The sequence below is a fragment of the Silene latifolia genome, chromosome 9, assembly GCF_048544455.1.
Source record: "Silene latifolia isolate original U9 population chromosome 9, ASM4854445v1, whole genome shotgun sequence".
Lineage (NCBI taxonomy): Eukaryota > Viridiplantae > Streptophyta > Magnoliopsida > Caryophyllales > Caryophyllaceae > Silene > Silene latifolia.
Genome location: NC_133534.1, coordinates 39,750,721 through 39,762,849, shown reverse-complemented (window position 1 = coordinate 39,762,849; position 12,129 = coordinate 39,750,721).

Sequence of the window (12,129 nt, the reverse complement as noted above, 5' to 3'; positions counted from 1 at the left end):
GATCCAAGTGTAGGATCTCTCCTTAGGATTAATACCCAAAGCTTACCCTTAATTTAATTAATATTACATGAACTAGTATAATATTAATGTAGTAGAAAAATGACCCAAAAATATTACAACACACTTAATATTTTCGGTTTTATGGAGAGAAGAAGAGGAGAATTATTTTTCTCTATAGAATTAATTTTTGGATGAGTAAGTGAATGAATGAATAATCTACAACATTTTGTATGTTATTAGGTTAATTAGATGAAAAACCATGATGGTTTTCTCTTCTCAAAAACCGGGTGGAAGGGGGCTTTTTAGGGGAGCCAATGCATGCAAGTGTTGTTCTTTACAATACATAATAGGCTTGCATGGCTAAATAATAGGTAATCATTGTGTTTATTAATAAATTAAACAACACAATATTAGTCTAAAACCCCTCCCTTATTTCGGCACAATTATAATATGGAGTCCATATTATTTTTGTCAATTTGTCAATATGTAACATGTCATATGTCACATAAATTTGTTATGTATTTTTAACATATTAAAAATCAACGTATTGATAAAAATACGTCATATACAAAAACGACTTAGTAATTTCATAATTACTTGTACCAAAATATTTTACCGATTATAAATCACAACAGTTTGTATTTATAATAATTCATTCAAATTCAATTGTTTCTATAAACAATAATTTCATCCGAGTAATTATACAATTTGATTACTCAGACCGTATCTCATTTAATCACATTTCAATTTGATACGTAAATTTTACTTCCAAAATCGTCCGTCAATTTTCAAGTAATTTAATTAACTCGTAACATTATACGATTAATTAAATAATCAATTAAGAGTGTTGCCCTATAGGTATGACCTAGGGGTCAATCGATCACCACCGTCGACGACAAGAAATGTCAAACTCTAGTCAGCCAATCATTACTGATATATGTTGACCAGTTGACAGTAACAAAATTACTTCCCAATTGTATTCTTCATAATGAGATTTAAACACGTGATCATCATGATCAACAGTCGTGATCGCATTATTGTCGGAGGACACATATTCCAACACTTACTGCTACACAGTTATGCCGTTCGGATTGATCAATGCTAGAGCAACTTATCAACATACCGCGACTACCCTGTTACACGACATGATGCACAAAAAAGTAGCAGTATATGTCGATAACATGATTTTCAAGTCCAAAGATAGGCAAGGTCACATCGCCAACCTTCGCAAGTTCTTTCTCAGATTGCGCAAGTACAACATGCGACTTAACCCTCAAAAATGTGCATTTGGAGTCACTTTCGGCAAGTTATTGGGGTATGTAGTCAGTCAAAGAGGTATAGAGATTGATCCATCCAAGATCAAGGCTCTAATCGAGATGCCACAGCCACAAACAGAAAAGGAAGTTCGGAGTTTCCTGAGTAAAGTACAATACATCAGTCGTTTTATTTCAAAGCTCACCATGATTTGTGAACCTATATCTAAGAAGTTCAAGAAAGCAGACCACACCATGTGAGATGACGATTGTCAAAAGGCATTTTATAGAATCAAGGAAATATTAGCTAAACCGCCAGTTCTAATGCCACAAAAAGATCAACCCTTATCTCTGTATCTCACGGTCACAGAGACCACCATGGGGGCTATGCTCGCACAAGTCGTCGGGAAGGAAGAAAGAGCTATCTACTACCTTAGTAAGAAGTTCTTGGAATATGAGACTAAGTATACACCACTTGAGAAGACACGCCTCGCTCTTGCGTGGGCAACCAAGAAGCTACGCCATTATATGCTTTGCTCTTCCGTCAAGGTGTACTCAAAGATGGATCATGTCAAATATATTTTCGAGAAGCCCGTCTTAAATGGACGTCTAGCAAGGTGGGCTTTGATGCTCTTAGAGTTCGATCTCAAATACGTACCCTTGAAGGTCATCAAAGGACGAGCAGTAGCCGAATTCTTCGCAGACAACCCCATTCATGATGCCCAAGTAATAGATACGTGGTCATTTCCAGAAGAAGACATTTTGCACACCAATGAAGAATCGTGGGACCTCTACTTCGATGGGTCTTCCAATATAAGAGGATATGGTATAGGAGTATTGCTCATTTCTCCTGAAGGTGAGCATACACCCATTTCTGTCAAACTCGACTTCAAGGTGACTAATAACGCAGCAGAATATGAGGCCTGCCTCATTGGTCTACCAGCAACGGTCGGTTTAGGCATAAAGACACTTCGAGTCCACGGCGACTTATCTTTAATCATCAATCAGATCACTGGGTCTTGGAAAATCCGAAGTGAAAGTGTTGCGCCATACCAATCCAGGATAGATCAAGTGGCTCAATTCTTCGACCAATTCATTTACTTACATCTACCTCGAGAAGAAAATCAGTTTGCAGACGCTCCTACGAAACTTGCATCCTTGATCAACATGCCCGACAACATGATAGAAATGCCGTTATGTATTGAACGACGATCTAAGCCAGCCTATATATATTTTCTCACTGACGAGAACGAAAATCAAGATGAGCCTTGGTATCAAGCCATTCTAAACTACAAGCTTAATGGCATATACCCACCCGACATGGATAAGAGGGGACAACGGGCGATTTGTCTATTAGCATCTTAATATGTTCTAAATCAAGGGAAGCTATGCAAGAGATCGCCACAAGGCGTCAGTTTGCTTTGCCTTGATCATTCAAAAGCAAAGAAAGTTATGGAAGAAGTTCATGATGCAGAATGCGGTCCTCATATGAGTGGACCAATGATGTCAAAGAAAATCATGCATTTAGGGTACTATTGGACAACGATGGAAACAGATTGCATCAAATACGTAAGGCATTGCCACAATTGCCAGATCTTCGCAAATTTACAACACGTTCCACCATCTCTGCTATATACGATGACATCTCCTTGGCCATTTTACACTTGGGGAATTGACATCATTGGGAAGATCACTCCAGCTGGGACGGGTGGTCATTGTTTCATTTTGGTAGTCATCGACTACTTCACAAAATGGGTCAAAGCAGCGTCATATATTACTCTGACATCCAAGCAAGTGGCTAAGTTCATACAAACCAATATCATTTGTCGATATGGGTATCCACATGAGATAATCAGTGACAATGGATCCCATTTTTAAGCCGAAACCGAACAGCTGTTGGCCAAGCACAAAATCAAGCATCATCATTCCTCGCCCAACTGACCTCAGACTAATGGTGCAGTAGAGGCAGCCAACAAAAATGTCCTCGTGAACTTCAAGAGAATGATCTATAATTATCGAGATTGACCTAGCAAAATACCCTTCGCGTTATGGGGATATCGAACCTCAGTCAGGACGTCCATTGGGGCTACTCCTTTCTATCTAACCTATGGCATGGAAGCTGTATAGCCAGTAGAGCTAGAGATCCCATCTCTATGTATTCTACTTGAAAGCCAAATCCCGGAAGTAGAATGGAATAGAGAAAGATATGAAGAACATGTCCTCTTGGACGAACGGAGACTACGTGCCCTGCATAATGTTCAAACATAGCATGAATTCGAAGAGCTTTAAACAAGAAATTTAAACCTCGGAACATCAAAGAGGGATATCTATTGCTTAAATCTGTTCGAGCTCTTCTACCAATCCACCCAAGGGGAAAATTCAAACCTAATTGGGCCGGTCCTTATTTAGTCAAATCCATACTCTCGGGGGTGCGGTTAGAATTACATATTTAGAGGGAAACGAGTTTTCAAACCCTACCAATCTAGACCAACTCAAACGGTATTACACTTAGAACAGGACTAAAAACGCGCCATGCGGGACCCATGTGCCGCTCTTGCGACACAAAATACACGGCACTCGCCAAACCTCGAGATTCGTGCCATCTCGCTCTTGCGTTTTGGCATTTTTATTTATCCTCAATATCATCAACATAACTTAATTGCATTTTTTTTAAGAGTAAATAAAGCACCATGCTTATTCCCTAAGTTCATTACAAGCTCTTGCTTCGAACATTTATTCTTTTACATTTTCTATTTTCGAACTACGTTCTGGGTTTGATTTCATTTTCAATGAATACGTAGGCAATCCTTCACAGGACACAACCCAATCAATTTCTAGTCAAAATGTGAATAGAAGGACATTTGCTTTGCCACTTGGAATTCGAAAGAATAAATAAACGGAGCTGATTTTAAGTTCCTAACTGAAAACGATCGATTTATTCATCCATTAGTAATACGCCGAATAATATATAAATGCTTAAATAAAATGATAGGCTAGGATTCTAAAAATCCCGCCATTTATTACAAACGATAATTAATAATAATAAATAATACAACGACTTAGGCTATTTCTATTCTCCCATCTTTCCTTTGCCTTTATCATTACGGTCATACTTCTTGTCTCGACCTCAAGGGGGACGCTCTTGCGTTATCTCCGATCTAATCACCAGTGGTCTTTCTCGAGGCCTAGTCTTTCCATTTCGATCTACAATCATCTTTTCAATAGGAGCATTCTTTGGTTTCTTCTTCGGGCGGACAACTCGGAATCCAGCTTCTTCTTCTTCTTCGGTCAAGTACTTCTGGTTCTCTTTCGCCACCTCGCGGATCTTATAGTCAAATGGCCCATGCTTTCTCAACTTCTCGCGCTCTTCCAAGGTGCTGGTCTTGACCCACTGTAAATAAGAGTCTGAGACTCACAACAAACCAATCAGGAGAGGCATAAACAACATGTTCCTTTGAGTCAGCGCAAAGCCCACCCATGGCAAGTCTCAGACGTATGCGCCAAAGCCACATGTGGAATAGTGTCAAGCTTCGGGATTTTCTGCCTCATGCTAACTTGCCTCATTAGCCTCTTCGGGAAAATATGGACCATGAACTCCAGGCCTGGGATACGAAGGGATCGAGTAGGATCTAGAGATGATACTCCTTTCAACGCTCTAAGATGCCACCAAAGGACAACCCATCTAATCAACGGACCTCCTTCATTCTTTAGTTTGTTCTCCCAGTAGTTGCAAACTTGAGTGAAATCAACCATATACAACCTCGTCCTCATCACAATCGATCGTGATCAATATCCAGGCACGTCAACTGGGGGCTCGATCAATTACAGCCTTTCCATCAGCCAAATCTGCAAAAAGGAGACAAGTATCAATGTCCCCGTCTCAAAACAAAAAAACAAAAAAAAATGAACGAAAAAGGAAATAGACGGGAGCATTTTACCTGTAAAATGATAGGACTTCCAAGATACGGGAGCTCACGATTAGCCTTCCGATTATCCAACTCTAAGATAGTCTCTCCTAATACAAGGCAAGTTGGGCTCTTGCGCAGTTTCATTTGCTCGATAATGCCCAAAAATCGTAGGTCACCTCTCATTTCTGCGTCAACATGGCCCTTTAAGACAAAACAATGAAGAAGGCAAAACCCAAAGGCTCCGCGCCTCGCAGCATAAGAAATAGAAGGGTCCTCAATATCTATGAAGCGGTCCATAAAATCAAAAATCCGTACACCCTTGGAACTTACAAGACGATCAACTTCAGCTTTGGTCAATCCAAGAAGATCCCTAAATTTATTCTTATACCCCTGGGACCTAGATGGTAAAGCCGGAAGACTTTCTGTATCCCATCCTCCAATTGCTGCAAATTCTTCGGGAAAAGGACAAATTTCACTTCCAGGAAAGGCGAAAACATGATACTCCGGATTCCAATATTCAAGACAAGCATCAAGAAACGGTCTTACCACTTTCACCTGTTTAAAGCTGATCATTGATCCAAAAACACCCATGTCATACTTCTCCGCGCTTGAAAACTCATTACTCCATTCTTTGAGTCGGGAATCGAAAACATCCATTTTTTTTCTTAAAAATCTTTTTTTAAGAGAAATATTATTTTTGATGAATTATGGAGTAATAGAAGGGAGAATTTTGAGAATAGAAGCTAACCCGAGGCCTCTATTTATACTATTCGGCCTTTCCAAAAATCACTCAGGAAGGGAACACCTGGGGAGAAAACGCGGTAAATGTTGCGCCCTTTGGAAGCATTGCAGCTCATACTGCGCCTCTTCCCCAGCTCGATTTTCCGCAATTTCCGCAATCCGCATTTGGCTTAAACATGCCTATTCCTATAGGAATATGTTTTTTAATATACGAAATTTTTATTTCCTTACTTTTATTCTGAATTCGTTGCGGAATCCTATTTTGACGCGGATTCGCTTTTCGAGACGATATCATCATTTCACATTTCGTCAAATGCACACTTACCCATTTTTATTCTTTTTTTAATTTTGGGGACTCATTTCAATCCCTCACTCCTCTCAATTTTTTTTCTAAACTCATTTTCTTTTATTTCTTTGTTTTAGGGGGAAGCACTCCCATTATCCGTCGCGCGTCGAGTCATTTTTTTTTTTTTTTTGCTCATTAAAATGGGGCATTTTTTTGATTTTCTTCTTTTTCGACTTGATCAAGTTACATTTTGTGCTATTTAAAGCCAAATTGTTATGCTATATGTGCTATGTTTGATTTTTCTATATGAATTTCGGCAGCATGACTGCGGAAACCGTCAAAATGCCAAACCTGTTTCCAAGCTAACCTCCAGGTACCAACACATTTCACACTTAACATCAGCGAATGGCTCGCAGGCCATGACATACATACAACAAAACATTCATATTTACAACAAAATTCGAGCTCATGCCCGAAAGCATAAAATGTACAAAAATACAAAACTAGCCGCAACGATCAGCTAGGCTATCCCTTAACTCAGCCACCATCGCCTCAAGGTTAGCGATGTCAGCATCTCGAACCTCCAGCTCCCTCGACAAGTGAGCCGTCTCCTCACGTGACTCCTCGAGCTCACGCTCCCTCTGAAAGGAAGGAAATTTATAAATAACAAAGCAAAAGAAGGCAAGTACTCTGAAAGTGCTTAAAATGTTCAAACATATCAAGAAAGAGAAAAGGGAGGTTCATACTTGCCGACTCGGGCCACCCGAAAGAGCCTCGACAGCCGTCGCTCACAGCCGGTTGGCCATCCGCCACAGCTCCGCGTGCCTCGATGGTGCCACCTGCATTTCAATAATAAGACAAGGATTAAAACCATGTTCTTACACAATTATTTCAAAAAGGAAGAACAAGCCTAAACTGGGGGCTTACCCTCCCCACGACATGCTGCCACTCGTCGAGTCCAACCTCTGTCACCGCCTCGGTAAAAGACGGGATCTCCATTAGTACCGTCGTACCAGCCAGCCCAGGGTACTCAAGTGTCTCGGGAAAAGCTGGGGGCTCGGCGCCCGCCACTCGATCTCCTGCCGAAATAAAATTATTATTTCCAAGCTATATTCGAATATGTCATTTTAAATGGTCAAAAGAAGGTATACTTACCACGATCAGCCAGTACGCCTGGCTCCTCCGTACAAACTCCGAGTACTCAAGCTCGGGAAGGAGGAGAGCGTCGCCACTTGCTCCAGCGAGGTCAGCCGTCCTCTCAGCCTCTGAAGGCTCCCTAAAAATCCGTGGAGGATCGATGGGAACCACAAAAGCGTCACGGAGGCACTGTCGGGCCAGCCGCTCGCCAAGGTACCACACAGGTCCCATAGGCATCGCCAAAAGCAACCTACTCGAACTCCTAGATCGGAGAACGTCGACTACGAAGGCTAGAGCGCCAGTGTAGTCCTCCGAAGGTCTCGGCACCCACTGAAAAGGATACCAGGGGGGTCATTCCTATGATCACCATTATTTCAAAACAAGTAAAAATCAAGAGTAAGGAAAAAATGCTTACACAGTCAAGCTGCACGGCGTTGACACCCCTCCTACAGGCGTCTTAAGAAGACCGTTGGCTCTTCTGCCGGCACACAATCCAGTCTCTAACTCTGGGATACTCTCTCTCCACGTCCGCAACCCTCTTAGGAGCAAGGTTAGGGAAGTACGAGTATACCCATGCCTGAAAAGCATAAATGATTACAGTAATCCTTTATTCAATTTCATTTTTTTTCAAATTCCTATCAAATCAAAATGATATATCAGTTTCAAAATTTCATCAAAACAATCTATCGTTTCTATCTCTACTCGTTCTATCAAATCAAATTCAATTCCAAATTTCAAACTTCAATTTCCAATTCAAATCCAAAATTAATAATTCTACTCAAATTCAATTCAAATTTTCAAATTAAATTCAAATTCAATTCAACTCAATTCAAATTTCAAATCAATTCAAATTCACATTCAAATTCAAAATTCCAAAATCAATTTCCAATTCAAATAAAAAAAAAATCAAATTCAAAAATTAAAAATTGGAAATTCAATTCAAGTTCAATTAAAAATTTCAAATCAAATCAAAATTCAAAATCAAAAAATCTCAGGTTAAATTCAAATTCAAGTCAAAATTCACAAATTCATTCAAATTCAAAAATTCCCAATTCATTTCAATTCGAATCAAAGTTCCCATTTCAAATCAATTCAAACTGATCTCTCCCATTCCTAATTCAATTCAATTTCAATTCAAAATGGCCTTTTGTTTCATGCTTCTAAATGATCTTTCATCAATAAGCAGTTCTATCATTTCTAAGAACCAAAGGAAAGGTAAAGGAAGGTTCATACCTCCAAAATGAGACCTGGACCGACAGTAGCAGGTTTCACAGTAGCTCTTGCTTTCAAGTCGTTATAAACTCGTTAAGGGTGGACCCAAGCCCTATATTTTCCCGCCTTGGGATGTTTGCATTAATGCAACAGGTATTTTTAATCTGTATATTTTCTACGGGTGTACTTTTTTTTTACCCATCTAGTCTACATTCTCCCCAGCGATTGCAATATTTTGTTCCCCAGCGAGAGTTCATTGCCACTATACAACCCATGTATTCTTCGACCAAAAGTTGATTATTCAGCGGTTCTCGCAAAGTCTCGCCTTCTATCAAGTCAAGGTTTTTATCGGCAGTTCTCGGAAAGTCTCGCCTTCTACCAAGTCAAGTTTTCTATCAGCAGTTCTTAGAAAGATCCGCCTCCTTCAAAGTCAATTATCCTTCAGTGGTTCTCAGAAAGTCCTGCCTTAGTCCCCGGTGGTTATCAAAGCATCCTGTCTTTGTCCCAGCGGTTTATTACATCGAGATAATCCTTTCAGCATACCTTTAGATAATCCTTTCGGTAATTTCAGAAGAGTTAATAAGTTCTCTTCAGAAGCCATGTAACCCCTAAAGCCTTCAGACACCAAGTTATCTTCAGATAAAAGAGTTTTGCCGAAACGCCTCCAATCCCATTTCACCCAGAGGTGTTTCAGGTATAATTTCTTCTTATGGCTGGCGAGCCTCTTTACGTAGTCTAATGAACTTTAAACGACCCTTCCCGATAGTCGATAGACTCTAAAATGTTCCCGACGACAAGTCCTTGGCTCAGACCCCTTGAGTTGCCTCGCGTCGCCATAGTCTTCAAGTGATAGCTCCCGACGACAGGTCCTTGACTCTAAAGTATTGACCTGGAGGCTATACTTTGACTTTTGCCTTGTCTAAGCTTCAGTCAAAGTGGGGGCTCTGTACACACCTCATTTCTGCATCTGCAGCCAACCACCGAGTGATAGTTGGGCCGCATATCTGATTATGCCGAGTGATTTATGACATTTCATAAGTTCGTCGACTCGTGATAGCTCAAACAGTCGAGTCAACCTCATGGTCGTCATGTACGCGCCGATACGGTTGTTTTGACATTAAGTAGAGTTTATTTGGAGTCCGGGTCAAAAACTGCTTCCATTTTCTAAACCGTCTTAAAACCCGAGTCGAAATATTCTGGAATTTTCCGGGGTAATATTCCTAAATTTTATCTATTATCACGAAAATATGTACCTTGCGTAATAAGGAAGCCTACATCTTCCCTAACTCCTAAAATAAATCGCGGAAATCTTTTTGCTGAGGAGGAAACTACCCAAGAGAAAACGCAACAGGTACTGCGCCTCTTGGAAAGATCGCAGTTCCTGCTGCGCCTCTTCTTGGGCTGATTTTTCTCCAGTTTTCGGATTTCTCCGGATTTCTTTCCTATTCCTACTTTTACCATGATTCCTCCATGTGATTAGTATAAATAGAGGCCTCTGCCTCACATATTCTTCACGCGAGTGTTCGCTCTTCTCTTCTCCCTTTGCATTCTAAGACCGCGCTCTTACTTTTCGACGCCTACGTGCTTGATCTATTCAACCATGTAAGCTCAGATCATTCTGAGTGCCAGTCACGTTTGCATGACCGACAAATTTGACCACTATACTTTAATCAACTCAATCAACTTGTTATAAATCCTCTTTAGAGGACACTTTCATATTACATCGAGTCGAGCAAACACTAATACGACAACTTAGTTAATCTCGCTTCGCCAAACATGTAAGTCTGAGGGTGTAAATCCCAATTTATTTACTGTATCTTTTTTTGTATCAATTAATGTACAAGTTTACGTCATAGGTATGCCCAAAACCGTTTTCAAAATAATGTTTTAAAACCCTTTTAACGGAACAGTAGAAAGGCACCGTCGAGAAGAAACGCAATAGCTGTTGCGCCTTCTGGAATGATCGCAGCACTTGTTGCGCCTATTCCAGAGGCTATTTAACCACTGTTACTCTTCTTCTTCTTCGTCGTGTTTCTTCATTGTTTCATTCGAAGGTCTTCTTCCGTTGTATTCCTTATTCCTTTCAAGTTTTCATCTTTTCTCATTTACAAATTTGCTTTATAAAATACTTTTCAATAATTCCGACTTAAATCCCTTATAATCGATATTTGCGGGTTTTCGTCATTAAATTCAACCCCGGATTTAAGAGGCTCGATTTGTTCATATCAAGTCCCTTGAATTCGTCTTTGATATATAATTTTAATTATATTCCTTCTTCAATTCTTTATCTTCTAGTTTCCGTCTCTAATTTGAAGTTTGTATATAAACCCGTTTCCGACATTGTATAATAACTAACTTGTAATACTTCGTTTAAATTCGTTTTTATTGCTTTACGACGGTTCCCGATGCACATAATCTGACTAAATCACCTTCACTCGAGTTGTATATCAATAATCCATACTAATCAATCAACCAACGATAACAATTAACGAGTGTGACTTTCACAGTCAGAACCCAACTCAAGAACAGTCGCATGAACTGATGCGCCTCTTGTAAGGGACGCAGCAGATGTTGCGCCTGTTCTAAGGTGGTTTCTGCCTCTGAACTCGTCTTGTTTTGACGTAGGCCTTCTAATTAGGTTTTAATCGGTTATTATCCTTATTATCACTACTAATTTGACGTATTTTACAATCTTCTAATTCTTTTATTCTTTTATTTTCTTTTCAAATCCTTTTTTCAAGCGTACTCATAACGTAAATTCAATTATCCATTGTAATTTCATCGTAATTTATTTATTTTAATGTATTTATTTAATATTGCTCTTGCATGATTTACTTACTTGGCAATTCACATGTAATTAATCTAAAGTTCCCCTTCGACCTTCAATTGTTTGCTAAATTGTCTGTCAACCGAGTTAGTCTAATCTCACATGCTAGGATTAATTTATTGGATGTTGCATTGCATGCATATAATTGACAACATATCAAGTATAAATAACTTCCCTGATCATTAGTAGAGGCCGCTATCAAGGCGGGTGGGATTAGGTGTTCAAATAAACGAGCTTCCTAATACATACCCTCGCCCCTTACTCAAGATCACTGTGAACATCCGTGTTCATTGGCATCACGAGAGTCATTATAGACATAGAATGATAAGGGTAACGAATTTCTTAGTGTTCGTGTCACTACTTTGTGTCTTGACATGACACGACGTATTCGAACGGTTCCAATTTTCTATAAAAATTGGTGGCGACTCCACAAATGCAGGCTTGTCAAACCTTTTACCGGTTTCAATGCCTTTCAAATCGGTAACGGCCCATGACGTGCTTTTGGCCTCACAACGGAGTTCCGTGGGAGAAGTGCCGCCGGCTCGAAACCAATGCGCGAATGCGCGCGGCGCGGGTGGCTTTGTCCACACTTGTTAGGTGATGATTTCATAGAAGAACAGTTTTAGCCTTGTGGTTGTGTTGATTGCAGAATTTGCGAATAAGGTAGGGGTCTCTACTCAGTCCTTTGTACAATTGTTGTTCAGTGATGTGGTGATTGTTTGATTTCCTACTGTGATAGTATCGTGGTGATTTGGTATTATTGGT